Below are 21,859 nucleotides of genomic sequence, written 5' to 3'. Positions count from 1 at the left end.
TTTTACTAACATATTTATAGTTTATTTTAGGAAACTAGGATAGGAATTAATTATGTCATTTTTCTGGAACATTATTAGTGTTACTCTATATATTTTGTTTTCATCAAAATACAATTTTTTGGGGGGGGGTTGGTTTTTTTTGTTGTTGTTTTTTTGTTTGTTTGTTTGTTTGTTTGAGACAGGGTTTTTCTTTGTAGTCCTGGCTGTCCTGGAACTCACTTTGTAGGCTGGCCTCTGCCTCCTGAATGCTGGGATTAAAGGTGTGTGCCACCACGCCTGGCAAGACAATTATTTTTTAAATGAATAAGTAGTCACATATAAGTTTTAAGGCTGTTTCATGTAGAAAAATCTGAAGAAGAAATGCACATGAAGAGGATTGTGAAGATGGCCATTGTCCTTCCATGAATTCCATAAGCCCTTTGACTTTCAGGACTTTTGTAGAAACTGAAACAGCACAGAGTACGCAATGCTTCTCCTTTGCACTATCATCTGACTGTCTCAGCAAGGATGCAGTTGATAAGACTGGGCTGCCTGCTGTCCTCTGGTCCTTAATTTACAGGTTAAAGAAAAGGTGGTTCCAGGAAGGGTGAATGGAATTTCATAGGTTGTAGGACAGTGGCAGTCTCCTTTGTGTATTCCAGATAAGCAAACCTAAAAGGTTTCAGCCCTTCAAGACATCAAGGACAGAATCCCTTCCAGGATAGTAGACGCCCTTTCCTGGCTCTGAAGCAGGGGGGTGGGGGGTGGGAGGGAGACACACCTCTTAGTTCAGTGTCTTGAACATGAGGCGACTGAATATGTCTTTCTCAGCACGTACTGTGTCAGGGGCCTTTAGAAAATGGTGGTGTTGTTTTTGTTTTTGTTTTTTTTTGTTTTTTGTTTTTTTTTGGCTTTTCTAGACAGGGTTTTTCTGTGTAACCCTGGCTGTCCTAGAACTCACTTTGTAGACCAGACTGGCCTTGAACTCTGAAAATTTGCCTGCCTCTGTCTCCCAAGTGCTGGGATTAAAGGCGTGTGCCACCACTGCGACTGAGGGTGTACTAAACTACCTCTATATCCAGGAGATCTTGGAGAGGCCCTTGAATCCCAAGGAAGGCTAGCAATTCGCAACAGTGGCACCTTACAACCCATTTCTGCTAAAGAATCCTTACAATGTCTCCTTAGTGCCTCCAGTCCCAGGTACAAGTCCTTGTTCTACCTCCCACTGCAGTTAGTAGAGGCTAGGGTAGCCTGATTGTAACGTTTTTTAAACTCTTAGCTTCTGTGTTCCCATGGCAGTTAGTAGAGGTTGGGATACTCTGATAGCAAATTTCTATTGCTAGAGGGAAAACAGCCTTGGTCCCTTTAGCTAATCTATGAGAAAGCAGCAGTCTGCCTTTCACCACTGAAATTATGCTCATTTGTAAACAGATTGATGCAGAATTTGTCTAGCTGCTATTTTTTTACTACTTCAACTATATTTTGTATAGCTAAAAATACATGAGGACTATTTTATTTCTATTTTTCATATTAAAAGCTTATTGTTGGAATTTTCCTTACTTATTACAGTAATTTCCCTTATTTATGCACACCCAGACACCTCCACCTCAACCCCCACTCATACAATTTTTCAGTGATCTCTAGCTAGACATCTAGTCCTACAACACAAGGCAAATAGAAACCAGCCAACAGATCCCTATGGTAGAAAAACTATAAGGGCTGAAGGTACAGTTCAAAGATAGACTACTTTACTTATCTAGCATGGGTAAGACCCTGATTCAATGTACAGCACCGCCAAAAAATATTTTTAAAGAAAAACTGCTCAAGACTTAGATAGCTTTTACACAAGTAAGTATTAATATATGCCACATATAACCAACTGGGAATGACATGGCCTTCTGATAATTCTAAGTCCAACTGTTGTGACACACACGTGCAACAAGGCCATACCTCCTAATCTTTCCCAACATTTCCACTGACTGAGGAGTAGCTATTCAAATACGTAGGAGCCCATGCAGATTCTTTTTTCTGTTTTGTTGTTGTTTGTTTTTAGTCAGAGCCTCATGCACTCTGCTGCTCTTGAACTAAATCTGCAGTCACTAATGTCCTTTAACTTCTCATTGTTCTACCTCTATCTCCATCCGATGGGATTACATCTGATCTCTTACTTCATACATTTCTCCACTTTTTATAAAATTATCTAGTAATTAATTTTAGCAGCACTACATTGCACAATCGCGGGGCCCACAATCCCCATGTTAGTTGGTGTGAAAAAGCATCTCCTGGAATTTTTCAGTCCAGAAGTGTTCATAGCAGACACGATTGGCTGTCTATCTCAGACCCATTACTAGCTTTTTCCTCTGTGGTAGCGCCACTGACTTATTTGGAAAGCCCACTCTCCTTCTCACGCCATTAAACTCACTAAGCCAAACATAACACAACATTGTCTTTACTGGTGATTGGTTTTCGGGTGGACATATGACACAGGTCTGGCATAAGGGAAGGTTTCTGGCAACCTCACTGATACATAAAAAGACATGGCTGTTTTCTCATGCCAGCCATTGTCATATGCAGATGTGGTCCCTGGATCTGGAGAGAGTTTGTGGCTATAAAGGGAGAAGCCTGAGGGCAAGCTACAGTTAGTGGCCATGTGGCATGGCAAATCTGTGATGAAATACCACAGTTTTCTGGTCTAAAACCCACAATGACAGAATGACACCACAGAACACTATAAAGGAAGGGGGGATATGATGCAAGAAGACAACCAGAGAGTGAGCTATCTCCTGTCTGCCTTACATGCTAGACAATTATCTGCCTAAGCTCTGAGGCATGTTTTTGTGAGAAAGACCTCAGCTATAGAGGAGAGGACTGAGCTGAGATTGTAGCTAATGCACAGCTGATGGTATGAGTTCAGTCAAAGTAAAGAGCTATAAGACTGCAAGATAATATATAACATGCCACTTGCAACGAGGTAAGAGACAAAATTTATAGACATATCTAAGTGTAATTACTCCTAAATTTGTGTAAACAACAGTCCTACATTTCTTAAAGAAATCCAACTTGCTTTAGAAAATTTTACCAAGCTGTTGTCCCCACTGGTATCACTGATGAATTCTAACATTGAAGAAGAAACAACCCCAGTGCTAGATATTGAAAAGTGAAGAAGATGAAGCCGTTCACAATTTATGTTATAAAGTGGAGAGAATTGCTGTATGTAGCCAAAATGGTATGCTAAAGAATCACATGAAGTCTATTAAATCTGACTAAGCACATTTTACCCCAGAAATACCTTTGCATTTTCTTTCTTCTCTTCCTCCCTTTATCTCTTCATTCTTCCTTTCTTCTCCCAACCCTCACATGTTTTCTTACCTCCTTTTTAGTCTGCAAACCAAACTCAGGGCCTTCTGTATGTGGAGCATTTGTTGTACCGCTGCCTGAGGACGAGGAAGGGGAAGTTACTGGGCTGGCTTCGAGAGGTAAGCTTATGATGCACAAACACAACTTTTGGTCTCAAACACAAAATGACACAGCCACTGCTGTGCCTCTTGGGAACTCAAAGATCACCCCAGGAAAGAGAGAGTCAGAGAATGGGAGCCCCAGTTTTCCTCTATAAGTTTTAGACCATTATGTGGCTAACCACCGAAACATGTATTTGTAGAAGAGACTCCAGTTCTATCCTCCTCAGCCTGCATGCTATGGCATTGTTTTTTTTAAATAAAAAATCTCATAACACTGAGGGATAAAGTTTTTAGTTTGTGCATACTGGAAAATGAAAACATCAATATTTCTAAGTATTGAGTACACATATTAAAAATGGAAGATTTAAAATTATCTATCTACCTATCTATCTCAAGAAACTTAAACTCAGAGTGAGCAGAGGAAAAAAAGAATTCAGACAGAAGAAACTGATAAAACCAAAGGTGGGAAATCGATAAAGAAAATCAATAAAATCTCAAGATAGATCCATGAAAAGGTTAATGAAATTGATAAACCTGTAAACAGATGAGGATAAAAGAAAAAAATGTATTTTGTTGCCAACAGATGCTTTTAAAAATCATTAAAGATCCCATGGATATCATAAGAATAACAAATTAACATCAAGAAAATTCCTCACTCATAAATTTGATAATATATATGAAATTAGTTAGTCCTTTGAATGACATACATGACCCGTAAAATTTCATTTAAAATCAAATAGAACAATGTGCATTGACCTATATCTATTAAAGAAATGTAGTTGATAACTAATAACATTTCAAAACATAAAGTACAGGATAAGATTTGTTCAATGATCAAATCTGTCAAGCTTTTAATTATAAAGAATTATATGAGTCTATACTCTCCTTGGGAATGTTTCATAATTCATTCTACAACATCATCACTAAGCACATAACAATACTCAGTAAAGATATTAGAATCAATAGAAACTATAAACCAGCATGTTTCATTAACATAGGTATAAATATCCTTAATATAGTTCACAAATTGAGTCTATCAATGTACAAGTAAATTTATATTGAATGACTAATTGGGATCTATCCCAAGTTTTTTTTTAAATTTTTTTAAAAATTTATTTATTATTTATTATATGTAAGTACACTGTAGCTGTCTTCAGACACTCCAGAAGAGGGAGTCAGATCTTGTTACGGATGGTTGTGAGCCACCATGTGGTTGCTGGGATTTGAACTCCGGACCTTCGGAAGAGCAGTCGGGTGCTCTTACCTGCTGAGCCATCTCACCAGCCCTATCCCAAGTTTTGAAGGCTAGTAAATATTTTAAAATTGATAAATAAAATGTATCATATCAAAAAGCTAAGAAAAAAAACCACATGATTGAACCAATAGATACAGAAAATTCACGAGTTCTGGGCCCATTCATGATAAATAAATATTCTAATAAAACTAGGGATAGAGATGAACTGAAAGCTTGAAAAAGACCAGTCTTGCACAAAACAACTATAGGAGATGTAACGTACTGGTTAAAATCTGAAGATTCCATATCAGGACCAGAAACAAGAAGTGTTGTCTCAAAAAAACAAGAGAGGGAAAAAAAAAAAAAAAGAAGAAGAAGAAGTGTTGTTTCCTGTCACCAGTGTTTTCAAACTCTGTACTAGAAGTCATAACTCAGACAAAAGTAAAATAAAGTTTCAAACATGCACACACACACACACACACACACACACACACACACACAGAAACATACACAAATTGAAGTAGAAAAGCCATTTTTGCACATGTCGTGATCATCTGTGTAGATACTAAGGGACTGGCAGCTTCTCTAAAAGGTGATTGCTACCAATGCCGTGGGATAAAACACGAGCCTACCTAATCAATGAAATCCTTTCCTAGGAACAGTAGACAAGGAGAACTCGAAGTGTAAAAGACAATCTGACTTACATTATCACCCACCCAAGTGAGAAATGCAGGCATCAGTGTAACCAAGTGCACCCATGCTCTACGTGGTGAAAGGTAGGTGATGATTTATCCACTATAGCTACAGGTTCTAATACAAGGCAGCAAAGCAAACTCAAGGTGGAAGGCATGCAAAGTCAAGGACTCTGAATTTGTCAACCTAGTCTATATTTTTCAGAGCAATCCAATCAAAATGCCTTCCAAAATTATTTGGATATCCTCATCTTGATTCTAAAGATTTTATAGAGTAACAAAACAACCAATCCCCCACCCCCCTAAAAAATGAGTCCCCAATAATGTTATAATTAAAACAGTATTGTATGGGATAAGAGCTGACAAATGCATCAATAGAATAGAATAGAGAATCCAGAAATAGACTCACATCATTTTTTTCAACTCTATGTTCATGAGGAACAATACATGGTGGGAGGAAAAAAGATAGATTTTTTTTGCTCAGTGGTAGAAACAGATGATGAAGCAGTCACTTTGGAAGAGTTTGGCAGTTTCTTAACAAAAGTAAACATGTCCCAGATCAACAGGAAAGTCATAGTTCCACAAAAGATTCCATATAAATATTTATAGCAACTTTATTCATAATTGCTCAAACTTGGAAGCAACTAAAATATCCTTCAGTAGGTGAGTGGATAAATAAACTGTTGTATTCAAATGATGGACTACTGCTCAGTTTTAAAAAGACATGAGCTAATAAGCTATGTTGAGCCTGGGAAAGACATGATGAATAGGCAGAGGAAGGCAGAGAATACAGAACAAGCTCCAGGTCAGCCCAGGCTGCATAGGGAAACCCTGTCTCAAAAAAAACAAGAAAACAAAAGAGTAGAATGGTCATTACATGTCCGTTATTCATTTGTAAACACCCACAGAATAGGAAAAGGTAGCCATTAAGTAATTGTTGGGATTGGATGACAATACAGCAATACAGAGTGACTGATTATTACAGATGTAGCTCTCTGGTGCGGGACAATGAGCTTTCTAAAGATGAAATGTATAAGTGAACAACGGGAATTTTGGACATTAAAAAAAGTAACAGGGTAACAAGAACAGTCACATAAACTAGTTTGACAACTTAGGCAAAATGAATGAATTTATCAAAATAAAGAAAATTCTATCACCTCTCCCACAAAATAGAACATTTGGATGTCCCCGTATTAAAGAAATTGTATTTCTAATTAATAAATCTTACCCCCAAAGAAAATTGCAAGGCCAGTGTTCTCAATGGTGAGTTGTTTCAAGTAGTTTAAAAGGTGTTCTGATAATTCTTTACAAATTCTGCAAGAGGTTAGTCTACAAAGGACCACATTTCAACTTTGTAAAAACTTAACCCTTACCTGTCATTGTTCACACAAAGTAACTCTCGGGATGAGTCATAGACTTAAATGCAGAAGCCCAAATCACTGAATGTTTTATGAAAAACACATGAGAGGACTTTCTTCATGATGCTCAGAAAAGGAGTCATTTCTTGGGCTCATTAAATAATAACTGAGAAAAAGAACATTTGTGGTTTTTCAAAATGAAAACTTTAGGATTATCATGATACTAGTTAAAGACATGAAGAGGCTAAACACAGCTATGGGGCAAAGATACAAAGGCATTTGGTATCATCAGACATTATGTGAATTATATCTGATATCTCCTGTCAGCACACCTAATGGGAGATATATATTTATATATCTCCCATTAAGGTAAACAAATTATTCTGGCTATTATACAAAGCTAGCCTTGAAGGGAATAAAGTGTAAGAGCAGAGAGATCATTTTGACAACTACAGCCATATTCAAGAAAAAAAAAAGTGAAGTGGCAACCCTAAAGATGTTGGGAAGTGCCCATGTCATTGATACAGACAAAAGTATAAAGAGTGTGGTGTGCTGATGAGCCGTATATGTGTAAGAGTTAAGGGTGAAACAACACTGGGCCTTGTTTGGGAGAAATATAAAAAAGTAATTTAAGATACTGAGAAAGAATAGAAGCTGAATTTGAAATGCTACTAAACGTATTACTGAAAGGTAAGGAAGAAGGGAGGGGTGGGGTGGGGAGAATCTCCCAATCTAATTATGTATCATATCATATATCATATCATATCATATCATGTCATATAATATATCATATCATATCATGTCATATAATATATCATGTCATATAATATATCATATCATATCATATCATATATCATATCATATCATATATCATATCATATCATATCATATATCATATCATATCATATCATATCATGTCATATAATATATCATGTCATATAATATATCATATCATATATCATATCATGTCATGTCATATAATATATCATATATCATATATCATATATCATATCATATCATGTCATATAATATATCATATCATATCAATCATATCATATCATGTCATATTACATTGACATATCAATATGGATCATTATAGTGGATAAGAGGACCTGACATGCGATTATAGATCCTAGAAAATGCATGGTGATTTATGTCTATGGAAGCTTTTAAAATTTGATTCTGGTTGCTCCTAGTTTTGCATTGAAATAGAAAACTGAAGCCGGGCGTGGTGGTGCACGCCTTTAACCCCAGCACTCGGGTGGCAGAGGCAGGTGGATTTCTGAGTTCCAGGCCAGCCTGGTCTACAAAGTGAGTTCCAGGACAGCCAAGGCTACACAGAGAAACCCTGTCTCGGAAAACAACAAGAACAACAACAACAAACAAAAACAAACAAACAAACAGAAAAGAAAAAAAGAAATAAAAAACTGGATCCTCAGCTACATTTATTTTTATCTCCTTAAATTTAAAAATGTACACATTTACCCTAGAAACTCAACTTCTAGGAACACTGACAGCTAGATGTGGTACATTATCCTTGACTTCCCAGCACTTAGAACGCTGAGGTAGAAGGACAGCCATAAGTTTGAGGAAAATTTGTGCTATAGATGGAACTTTCTGGTTAATAAAATTTACTAGGCAAGGAAAGAAATAAAACACTGAAACAAAAGGGCATAGGTACATGTTTTAATATATTAATTATGTACAAATGTTTACATAAATATTGGTAGAGATAATAAACATAAAGATTAGTAATTTTAAATTGTTTATTTGAATCTGTAGGAAAGTAGATTATTAATGGCAGGAATTTCATTTTCTCTTTTTCTTCTCTTTTATTACACTATTTCAGTTATGGAAAGAAATAAACATTGCTTTTGAATACTCACCTAAAAAAAACTAATTGTTTTTAAATTTCTGGCCTAAATATTTTCTGTGCTGTGCCATTGCGCTCTAGAAGTATTACTTGATCTCATTAAATTTTGCTTAATTTGTATTTGGTTACAGTAAACAAAATTACACTTTGTAAGTCATATCTATTAACTACCTCTTGAAAGTCTTCCAGGTTTTGCATCAGATTTTAAAAGCTTTTTTATTTTAAATTATCAATATTATTTATGAGATGTTTTCATTAATGTCATTTTATAATGATTTTACAATAGATTATCATTTATTTAGTAACTTTAATAGAGAACATTTTACAATTATTGCTTTATTACTGTATATGTCAAATTTTTCTTTTAAATATTATTTCACTCTACCATGCCACTATCTCCCAAATTGCATCAGTGAGTTTTTATTCTTTTCATCTTTCTATGGTAAGGACACTTAATAACCACTCCAGATCATTTTTCTGTTGCCATATTTCTCTTTCATTATAGCTCTAAAATGATGATGGTGTTGGTTACAAGCAAACACTCTGATTTCTAATTTTTGTTGCAATTGGCAAACATTTTCTCATAATACATTTTCTTTATACACACACACATCCACACACATCCACATCCATACAAACACACACACACACGTCCACACATACATACATCCACACACACACACATACACATACACACACATACACACACACACATACACACACACACATATACACACACACATACACACACACACATACACACACACACATACACACACACACACACACTTATTTTTAACGTAAATGAGTTTTTTTTTCTTTGCAGATATGTATGTATGCCTGATGCCTGTGGAGTTCCAAAGGTGTGTCCCCTGGGATTGGAGTTACAGGCAGTTGTGAGCCATTTGGGTTCTGGGATGCTAACCCAGGTTCTCTGCAAGAGCAACGAGTGCTTCAACCACTGAGCCATCTCTCTGGAACCCCAAAATAATTTTTATACAGCATTGTTTTCTTACAAAAGACTATTTGATCTCATTAAAAGATTTTACTTTAACAGATCAGAGTTCAGATAGTGGTTAGGATCTTCCCAGTTTCTAAAACTCATTACAATAGTAAGTAATTCAATGGCATTTGAATGAATTCTTAAGGAAGGCTCCACTCTCACAAATGAGATGAGAACCCTTATAAAGCTCAGGGATTCTCCTCTGGCCTTTTCTCCTTACAAGTAAGAAGCCAAGAGGGTTCATTCATGAAGCTATGTTTAGCAAAGACTTTATGGACAACTCAATCTTGGACTTCCCAGCCTATTGCCATTGAAGTGTGATCAGTACATTTCTACTGCTTAGAAATTACCTCTCTCTCTCTCTCTCTCTCTCTCTCTCTCTCTCTCTCTCTCTCTCTCACACACACACACACACACACACACACACACACATATATATGGTATAAAAGCCCAAACTAGTTTTTATATATACATAAATAATATTATCTCCAAATCTACCACAATTATTAGCCTTCTTTCCAGATATCTAATACACTTCCTGATTCAAGACGTCCTAATCTAAGATCTTTTGTACTTTTGCTTCCATCAAACTGTATGTCTGACTTCATGTAAGAGAGAACTACTTCTATCTCCCTGTAAAGAAGACTAGGTGGTCTCTTGAAGGTGACTCTTAATGATGGTCAGTACAATGCAATACTATGAAAGCCATGTCTCTTTTGCTAGGGCAGGATAACCCTAAGGAGGGGCACATACTCTAGGGAACTCTAATGAAGTCACGTTGTATCCAGGTTTTAGTAGAGGTGGCTTTAGCTGAGATTGTGTCTTATTTGGTTCATCTCCTTCACTCCCTGCTTCTGGATCCACTGTTGTTTTTGCCTGGGAGCACTTTCCTAGGAAACCACTTTCACAGAGATTCTTCTACTGGAGATTGTTTCAGGAAAACCCAATCTAAGAATATTACCTGTGAAAAACATACTTTACCTTGTTGCATTTAAAATGTTACATTTAAAAACATCACTTCTAAACTTAGAAGCTAGAGTGTATTTTGTTTTGGAGAGAGGTTTCTGAGTAACAAAAAACTATCTAGTTCAAAAAGAAATAAACAAACAAATTGGTGTCTTATTAAAATCATTATATATATGTGTGTGTGTGAATATATATGTATATATATACATATATATGTAATTTATTTTATTGAAATATATTGTTGGTCAAAATTCAACTCTATTTGGAAGGTGGAGCTTAAAAATATAGTTAAAAGGAGCCAAGATCTATCAGCATTTTTGGCTCAGGCTCTATTTGCTATCACAGATTTTACAATCCTAGAAATCTTCTCTGATAGAATTAATTTGTACCAAGGCTAAGTTTTAAAAGCCAATTTGCTTGCTGTCTGTCTTGTCCTGAGACCTTTTAAATACCCCAGCTTGTTTTATCTTCTGCTTTACCCAGAACGATGACAGCACCAGATGTTCCATCCTGCTCACTACCTCCCAGTTGCAGTTCTGATCCGTTGTTTCTCCCTGTGCTTTCCCACAGTAGCGTTATTTTGGCTATGGCTCTCGGGCTTCTTTGATTTGATAGCACATTTGGACCAATTTCTGCAAACGGACCCTTGGCATCTCTCTCTGGAACACACCTTGGTATTCAAACTCTGGCATTGTGCCTTACAAATGCAGACAAGAAATACTTCCACCTTGTGAGTCAACCCTCAAACCCAGCCAGGGAGGCCAGATAATCCAGCTCTCCTGCAGAGCAGAGCCCTGGAGGACTGCCTCTTACTGACTCTCCCAGCTGTCATTGCTAAAGAGTGTTCTAAAGATCCTGCTTTAGGAACACAGGATTCTTTTCTGTAGTCACAATCCTTTCTTTAGGATTAAATTTTTCATGCAATATATTTTGATCATGCTTTTCTGTCACCCCATATTTCTGTACATTTTAAGGTGAGATTAAAATTTAAATCAATAAACTTTTAATAATGTGAACGAGAAACTTTCAATCTGCTGAAGAATCTATGAGAAGAAAGAAGGAAGTTTCTTGGGAAGAAGGGAATTCTGCCCCCAGACAGAGATTAGACTCAAACTAAAATGTCATTCTTTTCCTAGATCTCCAGCCTGCTAGTCTTCCTTGAAGCATTTGAACATGACAGTTCTCACAGTCACAAACCTCCCCTTTCTGAATAGACACGCACACACACAGGCACATGCATACACACACACACACAGAGTCAGACAAGCACACACACACAGAGGCAGACAAACAGACAGACAGACACAGAGACAGAGACACAGAGACAGACAGAGACAGAGAGACAGAGATAGATATGATTCTGTTATTTAAAAAACGGACCCTCTATTACATGTCGTATAAATGTCATGATCTAATCTGAACTTGTATCCCAACCCTTTATAAACAAGTGAATGTGTAATCTAAACTAGTATAAGCTCTTGAATAATAGCTGAGTGAATTGCCTTTGATACACGTTTCCAAATTAGTAGCCTGTTCCTGACCATTACTGATTAGCTTTTAAAGGGGCAAACAAATCATTTGCATGTGATGAACTGAAATTTACTTCTTTATATTAGAGCTTTTCAACTTTGGCAGTAATATTACCCAAAGAACTGCTTCAAAGATGTCCATTCCATGAGAACCGCCTAAGACCATTTTATCCAACTTTGGGAATGAGTCTGAATTGCTCAGTTGTATTTTGCTCTTACTTATGCAGTCAATCTACATCGTGATTAGTGATCGGAAACAGCAATGAAGACTAAAAGTTGCAACATGGCAACCCCTGAATCAAATGAAGCTGGCTTGTCTGATCCACATCACACTGGTTCAGCTATGGCTTTGTTTTCAGTAAATTTGACTAGACTGCTTTAAGGTAGGTATCTACTTGTGAGTTCACCATGAGTCTCCCTTGTTTCTGTTCCTACTCAGTTGATGTTTTACAAATTAGCATCTTCCTATCAGTCTGTGATACTTCTTGAGATAATAGTCTCTGAATTCTAGACTATAAAATGCTACAATCAATGTATGCATTATGACCCTAGGTGGAGGGAATAAGGGTAAAGACATGAAAGTTGGAGATTACATTTGGTATCTCAGGCATAGTACACCCCAGTCTGGAAAGTATTTAGGAAAACATTCATTGTAAGGACTTCAGAAGAACATGAAACAATTTCATTGTTTATCTGTTTTTGTTTTTGTTTTATAATGATGGCTTAACTCTGTTCAATTGTATATGCTGAAAAAATTCTTGCCAATATTAATGTGCTGTATTAGTTTAAAATATCTTAGCTTTTTATTTAATGTATCATAAAGTTCTGCAATCCTGTTCCCACTTCAAATATATCTATGCTCACAATTTTTCAGATTTAAGAAGAAAGAATAGTTTTGGCTTTATAGTTATAGCATTTTATTTAAACACTCTAGTAACAATGTCCAGAGAACTTAGGTAATTGTTTGATTTGAGCCATGATGCCATTTATATTTTATTGCTCAAGATTTTTTAAAATAACTTTTACCTTTGAGCATCACTTGTTGTTGAGATAGAAGAACTATAAAAGAGGCAAAATTTGTCTCCAATTTCAGTTCCACAACTTCAAAGGAAGTACTACCGGGTATGGGTATGAAAATGAAGCCTGCATGCGTATCTCTGCTGCACTGAACAATTGGCTCAGATTGTTTTCTGTGCTGAAGTTGATCCAAGCAATAACATTTGTTGTGGTTTCACACTGAATGACTCTACCTCAGACTCTATCTCCTATCTCTTTAGCCATCCATTTCCATCCAACTATCATCTCCCTTGCAGGGGGCAATCTATGATTCAGAATAGCATTATCTTACAAGTAAGTATATCAAGTGAACTTAATTAAAATGTGAGGGATTAAATGCAAGTTAATCTTATTCAAGGCAAAAACTTTTCAGTTTTTGTTTTGTTTATTATCCTTTGAGAATTTAATACATGTATACAACGTATTTTGATCACATATACTCCCCCCTGCCCACTCCCCAAATTAAATAAGTACAACAAAGGTCATGGTTTTATGATGAAGTAGGAAGTAAAGACTGCTCCAAAACAAGACTGTGTCTGTTACTAGTTTATTCCCAATCCACTATGTAAATTAAGTCTAACAGAGTTGTGTTTAAATAAAATTACTTTTGTTAATTCTATTGTCTAAGCAAAAAATACACTTTTCAGGCATAGACAATTATAAGCTTTTCTGCTTAGAGTTTAATGGGGCTCAGGAACATTGATAAAATGTTGCATTATAATGCAACAAATATAAAATCTGGGATAATGAAAAATCTCAAGGTTGCTTCATTTTAGTGTTTGTTGCCATTTAAGAGTAAATTTAACGGAACGACCTTTTAATTCTCAAAGAGCCCTGAATTCCCTGCAGCTGGAGTTACAGGCAGTTGTGAGTCATCTGCCTTGCTTGCTGGGAAAGAAACTTGGGTCCCCTGCAAGAGCAGCATGCCCTCTTAGCCCCTGATCCATGGCACTAGTCTCTAGATACACCAAACGTTGTTTGCAGAAGATTTATGTATCCAAAGTAGCTGTGAGACAGATTGATACATGTTTGTAACAATGTTTGTAGCATGGATACAAGCTTGTAACTTGGTATCACCTTCTATCTCTATAGCAACACTTTATTTTGATGAGCAGATTGGTTATTCTTAGAGGCTCGTCCTTGGTTGTGATGGTACTTGAAGTGTTTATCAACTTTTAGAAACATTTTGATGCTAACTTCAAATAATCTATGTTATACTGTGTTACAATCTATGGTATCTGCTTCATATGGCCCATTTAGTGCAGGGAGATGGGCCAAATAGAATAGTCTTCATTTGGAACAGATTTTCATTGTCCTGGAATTTGATGAGCTAGGCATCTGAGCTCAATCAACAGCAGTCAGAACTTTACTTTGGGTTGCTAATGGTACCAAGTAAATGTTGTGGCTTCAAATTCTTGGTATCAGGCTTGTTCCTAGATCTAATGTTGGCAAAAGTCCTATCTGCTGTGTTTCATTCCAAAGGGAAAGCACATGGGAATTCTTCAAGTTTGTTTTCTGCTGTTGTTCAATAATCCATATAGAATGAGTCATTGAAATTCTGAGACATTTTGTGTTGGCTCTTCATTAAATGCATGCTGTTTTGTTTTCTAGCCAATGCCTTCCTTTCATGGTTAAGTACCTCTCAAATGCTATCATCAGGTTCTGGAACTTCACCATTCTCTTGGCCTCCACTGCTATTATACACGTTCAAAACAAACAAAAATACATAATTCATAAACTGGCAAATAGATTCATGCATAATTTAATTATTTACTTATGTTTAAATAGATACTAGGAATATGTATACAATATGACTCAGAGGTGAAGTCAGTTATTAGAGTTGGGGACACACATCTATATGAAAGGATGTTCCCTTACTAAGAGTCTTCTGACAATTTGGCTCCAAAACTACATCAGCCTTTATCTGTTTAATCATGATTCATTGGTTAGCAAATTTTCTGATCTTTATTAATATTTAAATGGATAATTGAAGGCTCAAAAAAGGAGTGTCTTCTGTCTAGCATTATTTAAAATGTATACAATCTGTTTGGGATTAAGAAACCATCGCTAGAGTAGAGTTATATATTCTAATTTCCTTAAGCTGCAAGTTATTTTTAAAGAATATGAATAAACACTGATCATTACAATCCAAATGAGTACAACTTTTCATCACATTACAAGTTATTACTAATAGTTAAACTCATTTACATAACATGTCGTTACATTGGCTGTCCCTTTTCACTAAGCAGAGTCCATAGGAAAATAAACATGCAAATACCTAGTATTTAATGAGCAAAGAACTCTAATGCAGAGGATAGAGTGCAGCACAGGCATATTCCCAGCATTGTCCCAGTGTTATTCATCGGAGAACAAGACTTTTTGAGGAGTTATTTCCAGGTACAAAGTGATGCACCCGAATATTAAGATATAGTGAACTGTAATTCATTAGAATGAAATGGGAAGAATCTCACATGTGACCATCAGAATACCTTACAAAGCTTATTCAAAATGTAGTTTCAAGTTTCCAACCATAAAATAGTGAGGTAGGACAACCATATTTCTCAAATGCTGCAGAGCCAAGGTTGAGAGTTACAGATCAAATTACATAGGGCATGGATAATTATAACGAGGGAGAGAGGCATTCAGTTACAGTTTTTTTTCAATAAGCGAATATTTTCATTCTCTGGTTTGGTCTTTATATTTTCTTTCCCCTCTTGTATCCTTTCTTCTTTCTCTTATAGGCAGGATCTGATAATGTAGCCCATGCTGGATTTGAACATGGAATTCCTTCTGCCTCAGTCTCCCTAGTGCTGGGGTTCCAGGAAGTATGTGGTCCATGCTAATAAATTAAATTTCTCTGTGTGTGTGTGATGCTGAGAGGTAGGGGTGAAAATTAGAATTTACTTATACTATGCTCACACTGAACATTTTCTTAGCACTGATAAAAGTATTTTAAAAGTTGAAGTATATTTTCATATACGTTGAAACAAACAGTAAAATAGATACGTGGAGTAATATTGGTGAAGCCATGCGTGGCTCACCATCCCTGGATTCCAGGAAGCATTAAGGAGACTATATAGTTCTGGTTTCTGTCTGGTATGGGAGATGATCATCGGGAACTCATGTTGCCACATCAAGAATGCTCAGTCACAAATAACTTTGTAACTTTAACAGGAAAATGTGCCTGGAGAGATTTAGTAGGTAGAACAGTAGGTAAAGTGCTTGTTATGCATACTCAAATACCTAATTTTGAAACCCAAGGGCATCATAAAAGCCAGACATGGTAACATTTGCCTATAATCCAAGCACACCTATAGTAAGACAGACAATGGATGCAGGAGAATCTCTGTATACCAGGCCAGCTGAACTAGTATTGTATGCAGTAGCAAAACCCAAAAAGTGACCTATGCTCAAAGAAGAAGGTAGGCAAAGACTAACATTAGGCTCTCCTATGAACTTCATATATGGGCCTTGGCATTCCTGTGCCCCAGAACAGTTGTTCTCAACCTTCCTAATGCTGTGACCCTTCCATACATGTTGAACTGACCACAATCAACCACAGAATTATTTCTATTGCTACCTCATAACTGTAATTTTGCTAGTGTTATAAACTGTAATGTAGGTAATCTGATATGCAGGATATCTAATAATGACCCCAAAAGGGGTGAGAGAGGCCCACAGGTTGAGAACTGCTGCTCTAGAACACACACACACACACACACACACACACACACACACACACACACACACACATACAATCAATATGAAAGATGATTCAGGATAGCAATTTTGGAAATATTAGGAAGGAAACCATATAAAATACTCTTATGCCAACTACAAGTATTGATACAATTCTGATCTAAATGAGCTGAGAGATAAAATAGATGTAGAAATAACTTATTTTGCTGAGTATTCACAGCCAAAACTATATACTAAACATACAATGTGTGTCTATCCGTTGAGTCTATTTAAACAACACCTGATAGACAATTCTAATACACTTGCTACATAGTGAATGTATTACCAAGCATCTTATTCTGTGTTGGCTAGACCTAGCTTTTCAAAGTCGCTCAGCTTGCAGAGTAAATCACTATTTTCAGTGGACAGAATTTGACTGCAAAAACAACTAAAACAATCACATCCCAAGAATGAAAGGAGAAAACTGGGCGCCCAACTTAGTAACTCTTAGTAACATAGTATTGTCATTCAAATTTAGGAAAGGATTCTAACAAAGTCAGAGGAAGAGAAAACTAAAGAAACCAAAATGGGAGCTGGAGATTCTCCTCTTGGCACAGATATTATAGACTAGACTCTCTTAGAAAGGGTGGGGATTTCTCTTCTCTTCTCTTCTCTTCTCTTCTCTTCTCTTCTCTTCTCTTCTCTTCTCTTCTCTTCTCTTCTCTTCTCTTCTCTTCTCTCTTCTCTTCTCTTCTCTTCTCTTCTCTTCTCTTCTCTTCTCTTCTCTTCTCTTCTCTTCTCTTCTCTTCTCTTTTTTCTCCTCTCCTCTCCTCTCCTCTCCTCTCCTCTCCTCTCCTCTCCTCTCCTCTCCTCTCCTCTCCTCTCCTCTCCTCTCCTCTCCTCTCCTCTCCTCTCCTCTCCTCTCCTCCTCTCCTCTCCTCTCCTCTCCTCTCCTCTCCTCTCCTCTCCTCTCCTCTCCTCTCCTCTCCTCTCCTCTCCTCTCCTCTCCTCTCCTCTTCTCTTCTCTTCTCTTCTCTTCTCTCTCTTCTCTTCTCTTCTCTTCCCTTTCTTTTCCATTCTTTTCTTTTCTTTCTTTTACTTTTTTTATTATGAGCTAACATACTTTTTTTAAAAATCTGTTTTTTATTAGATATTTCCTTTATAATGTTGCTCCCTTTCCCGGTTTCCTCAGCTCCAGAACCCCCTATCCCATCCCCCCTCCCCCTGTTTCTATGAGGGTCTGTTCACACCCACCCACCCACTCCTGCCTCCCTGCCCTTGAATTACCCTGAACTGGAGTATTTGAAGCCTTCACAGGACCAAGGGCCTCTCCTCCCATTGATGACCACCAACAAAGCCATATTCTGCTACATATGCGGCTGGAGCCATGGGTCCTTCCATGTGTACTCCTTGGTTGGTGGTTTAGTCCCTGGGAGCTCTGGGGGTTCTGGTTGGTTGAAATTATTGTTCTTTCTATGGAATTGCAAACCCCTTCAGCTCCTTTAGTCCTTTTTTCTATCTCTTCCACTGGGGACCACATTGGGGACCCCAGGCTCAGTCCAATGGTTGGCTGCGAGCATCTGCCTCTGTATTTGTCAGGCTCTGGCAGAGCTTGTCAGGAGACAGGTATATCAGGCTCCTGTCAGCATGCACTTCTTGGCATCCATAATAGATAGTGTCTGGGTTTGGTGACTCTATATGGGATGGATCCCCAGATGGGGCAGTCTCTGGATGGTCTTTCCTTCAGTCTCTTCCACACTTTGTCTCTGTATTTCCTCCCATGAGTATTTCTTTAAAACAGTAAAAAGCACTCCATCCAGCCCAAGGTCTTTGACTGAAGCAGTAACCAGGAAGATAGGAATATGGCAGCATGAAACTTTCGCTGTGAAAATGCCAACCATGATGCTTCTGGTAATGGCCAAGGAGATGAACAACATTGTCTTTCTTCAAGGAATTTACCTATATAAAGTCAATCTTCATGAGAACACTATGTCTTGGGCACAGTAGTATAGACATTTCGTAGACCAAGAAGTCCAGGCACCGGGTTTTATTAAGCCACTAGTTTAATACTTACTAAGATGGTAGAAAAGACTGGAAAACTATACTGATAAGAAGTAAACTAAGAAAGATAGAAAAGATACTGAAACTCTGGCTTGTGCTTCATTTGGGCTAAAATTGATCTCATACATACTTGAACAAATGCTATATACTAAGATGAACATTTTAAATATATCCCCAGAGCTGATGGTTTCATTAGAGACATTTATAATTTCATAAATATTAATATTTTCTTGCTAATTTGTAGATTGAGTCTCAATATGAGTGACATCTACCTAAAAAGATTGTTTAGTATGAGAAATTTACAACTAGCTGGTCTTCAGTGATGGTGAGTGAAATCACTGTTTGATGTTCTGACTAGATAATAGTTGACTTTAAATATAAGTTATTGTCAGATTCCTGCTGTGAAATTCAAAGTGTAAGGTTCTGCCTTCTACCAGTTGCAAAATCACACACCCTGTGACCTTCAACCAGAGAAGGGCAAATTATAGAAAACACTTAAAAGCTGTTTGAAGATTTATCCCAAAATACACCCACGCACACACACGCAGGCATAAGTCACAATACCTGCATCGAGCACAATGTTTAAAATCCAACCTGGCTTTTCTCTTTATCCCTTCAGGTAGATAATTCCTAAATTATGTTTTTGCTTTTTTTTTTTAATCACACCCTGTGATTTCCCTAGATCTATCAATGTCTAAATTTGGAAAAAATGTATTTCTTCCGTATTAATAGTAAATATTGATAAATTCTGATACACTTCACATAAATTTTAATCTTTTTTTACTTTACTAAGTTTTAGAGTTTCTAGATAAAAGTACAAGGTAGGCAGCAAAATTTGAAAGCAGATGAATATTACATACTATTAAAACCTGGAGTGACTTTTTTTTTTTTTTTTTTTTTTGGTGAGTTAGCCTTCATGTTCTGTCTCTTCTACTTGGCAATTCCTTCACTGTTTATTCATTTATACAGTTTCTGCTTACTGAGGCTCAGTTTTAGTTGTATCTAGGCTAGATCTAGAGAAGAAACACATCAGAGGAACTTCAGGTCCATTGAGGGCATGCTGGGTTAGAGAACCACCATTTCCCGATGAGAGAATATGATTGTCCTCTTTAAAAGCCATTTTGACCTCCAGTAGGCTCTCCTCCCACACCCATTTTAATGCTAGACAAGAACTTAGTGACAGGCAGACTAAGGCCTTTACAAATGCTTCTGGCCGTGTGTCTGGACTAAGAGTAAACTAATATTTACATAGAAACCATAACGCCCAAAGCTCAAGCCTGTCAACATGTTGTTATATTTAATTTTACTCAGCTCACAGTGACATCAGCCCTTCTAATATAATTCCCATTTCACTGATAAAAAACTTGAAACAAGCACAACAGAGCTTAATCTCTTGTTCAGGGTTGTGTCACAGAACCCTGTAGAATCAGGCTTCATTGCTAAACAATTTGATTCTAAAATCTATGCTTTCTCTGATTTTATTAAACTGGTCCCCATAACAGATGAGAGGCCTTTAACAGACTACAGGGAAGAAGAAGAAGAGGAAGAAGAAGAAGAAGAAGAAGAAGAAGAAGAAGAAGAAGAAGAAGAAGAAGAAGAAGAAGAAGAAGAAGAAGAAGAAGAAGAAGAAGAAGAAGAAAGAATTCCCAACATCATTTTATTTGTTTTCCTTTGCATGGTTGGGATCTGTGTGTCCTTTAAACTGCAGACAGTGCCACCTGTCAATATTCCCACCCATGGTCACCTCTTGTGCACTAAACATCACTTCTAAGGGTAATCCAAACACTCCGGTGCTCTCTGCCTCCTGCTTTCATCAAGAGTCGCTTGTCAGAAAACTTTCTGCAACACCCGGGGCCTGCTCTTAATCCTTCCAGCTTCTGACAGCTCCTGTTTTCAGCCTCATCTTGATCTTTAAATCTACCATTCATTACTTTGGCTTTCAACTAAGATCTAGGTCCTTTCCCCAGCTCCAAGGCCTTTAACTCCCTAGGTAAACAGAGTTCCAGATATGACTTTGCTCTGGCCGCCTATTTAGGGCCATCTCCAGCCACAGTTCCAGGATCTAAGCTTAATGTTAGTTCTAAGAGCAGGAACAAGACCTTCTTTAAGTAAGCAAGCTACGGAACATTCTCTCTGCTATTTCACTCTGTTCTCTCTTTTCTTTTATCTCCACCGGGCTATTTTCCTTCATGCTATCAAAAGTAGAATTGATGAGCTCCACATAAACTTATATCTTCACGACACGTAGGATCTGTTTACTCTTTCTTTCAAGTTTCTGCTTGAACAAAGTACAAGTTTTCATTGTTATGATCATGTGTTTTGAGCTACAAATCTTAGTGTTTTACTGTCTTGAATTATACTCCAAATGTTGCCGATGATCTGGGTTCTGATTACACAATTCTGGATCCTCCCTTACTCTTTTTTTAACTATAAATTCTCTTTTCCCCCTCCCCATCCTGCTTGCATAACATGTTTGATTGTAATGGCTGATGTCTTTCATTACATCCAGTTTTATAGTTTTATCTGACAATGTTCTTTCTCTCCCTTAGATTGTGACTTTATAGTACAAATCTGGCAGGCTTCCAGATCGCTCTGTGCTCTATACTCCAGGTGTTCATCAATCTTGTAGAAAACTCCTGGAGAAGCAACCAGATTCTGTCCTGTACTTTTTATTTATTCAGCAAACCATTCCTCTTGTAATCCTCAATCTACAAAATCTCCAGCTCCAAAAACAGGAACTCGGACAAAAGTACATTATAACAAATCTTTAATTTCTTGCTTAGGACTTGTAGCTTCTCGGAGTTGTTTACCAAATTTCTTGTGCTCATATTCTTTGTGTCCATTCCGTATAAGTGATAATAAGCCAGAGGAATTATTGCTTCTTTTTCCACCTCAAATTACCTTTGCTGCCTGGCTGCTCAGTTCCAGGTAGAGCTCCAAGCCAGTGATTTGGCATGTCCCTTGTAAATGCT

General features: G+C 37.1%; 1 long non-coding RNA gene across 6 annotated transcripts; it reads left to right on the top strand.

The window, feature by feature from the left end:
* The first annotated feature begins 968 nt into the window (after nt 1-968).
* Nucleotides 969-20,488, top strand: Gm16263. Of its 6 annotated transcripts, XR_382940.3 has the most exons (6): nt 969-3,455; nt 5,328-5,447; nt 9,421-9,457; nt 11,047-11,293; nt 12,320-12,475; nt 20,390-20,488. It is a non-coding gene; the product is annotated as a predicted gene 16263 (long non-coding RNA). The 6 variants fall into 6 exon arrangements; XR_873999.2 differs by lacking the exon at nt 11,047-11,293; XR_873997.2 differs by lacking the exon at nt 20,390-20,488 and having other exon boundaries at nt 970-3,455; nt 12,320-14,710.
* The last annotated feature ends 1,371 nt before the right edge of the window (nt 20,489-21,859 follow it).

The sequence above is a fragment of the Mus musculus genome, chromosome 13, assembly GCF_000001635.26.
Source record: "Mus musculus strain C57BL/6J chromosome 13, GRCm38.p6 C57BL/6J".
Taxonomy (NCBI): Eukaryota; Metazoa; Chordata; class Mammalia; order Rodentia; family Muridae; genus Mus; species Mus musculus.
The sequence above is the reverse complement of the archived record's forward strand: the minus strand, read 5'-3'. Positions and strand labels throughout refer to the sequence as shown.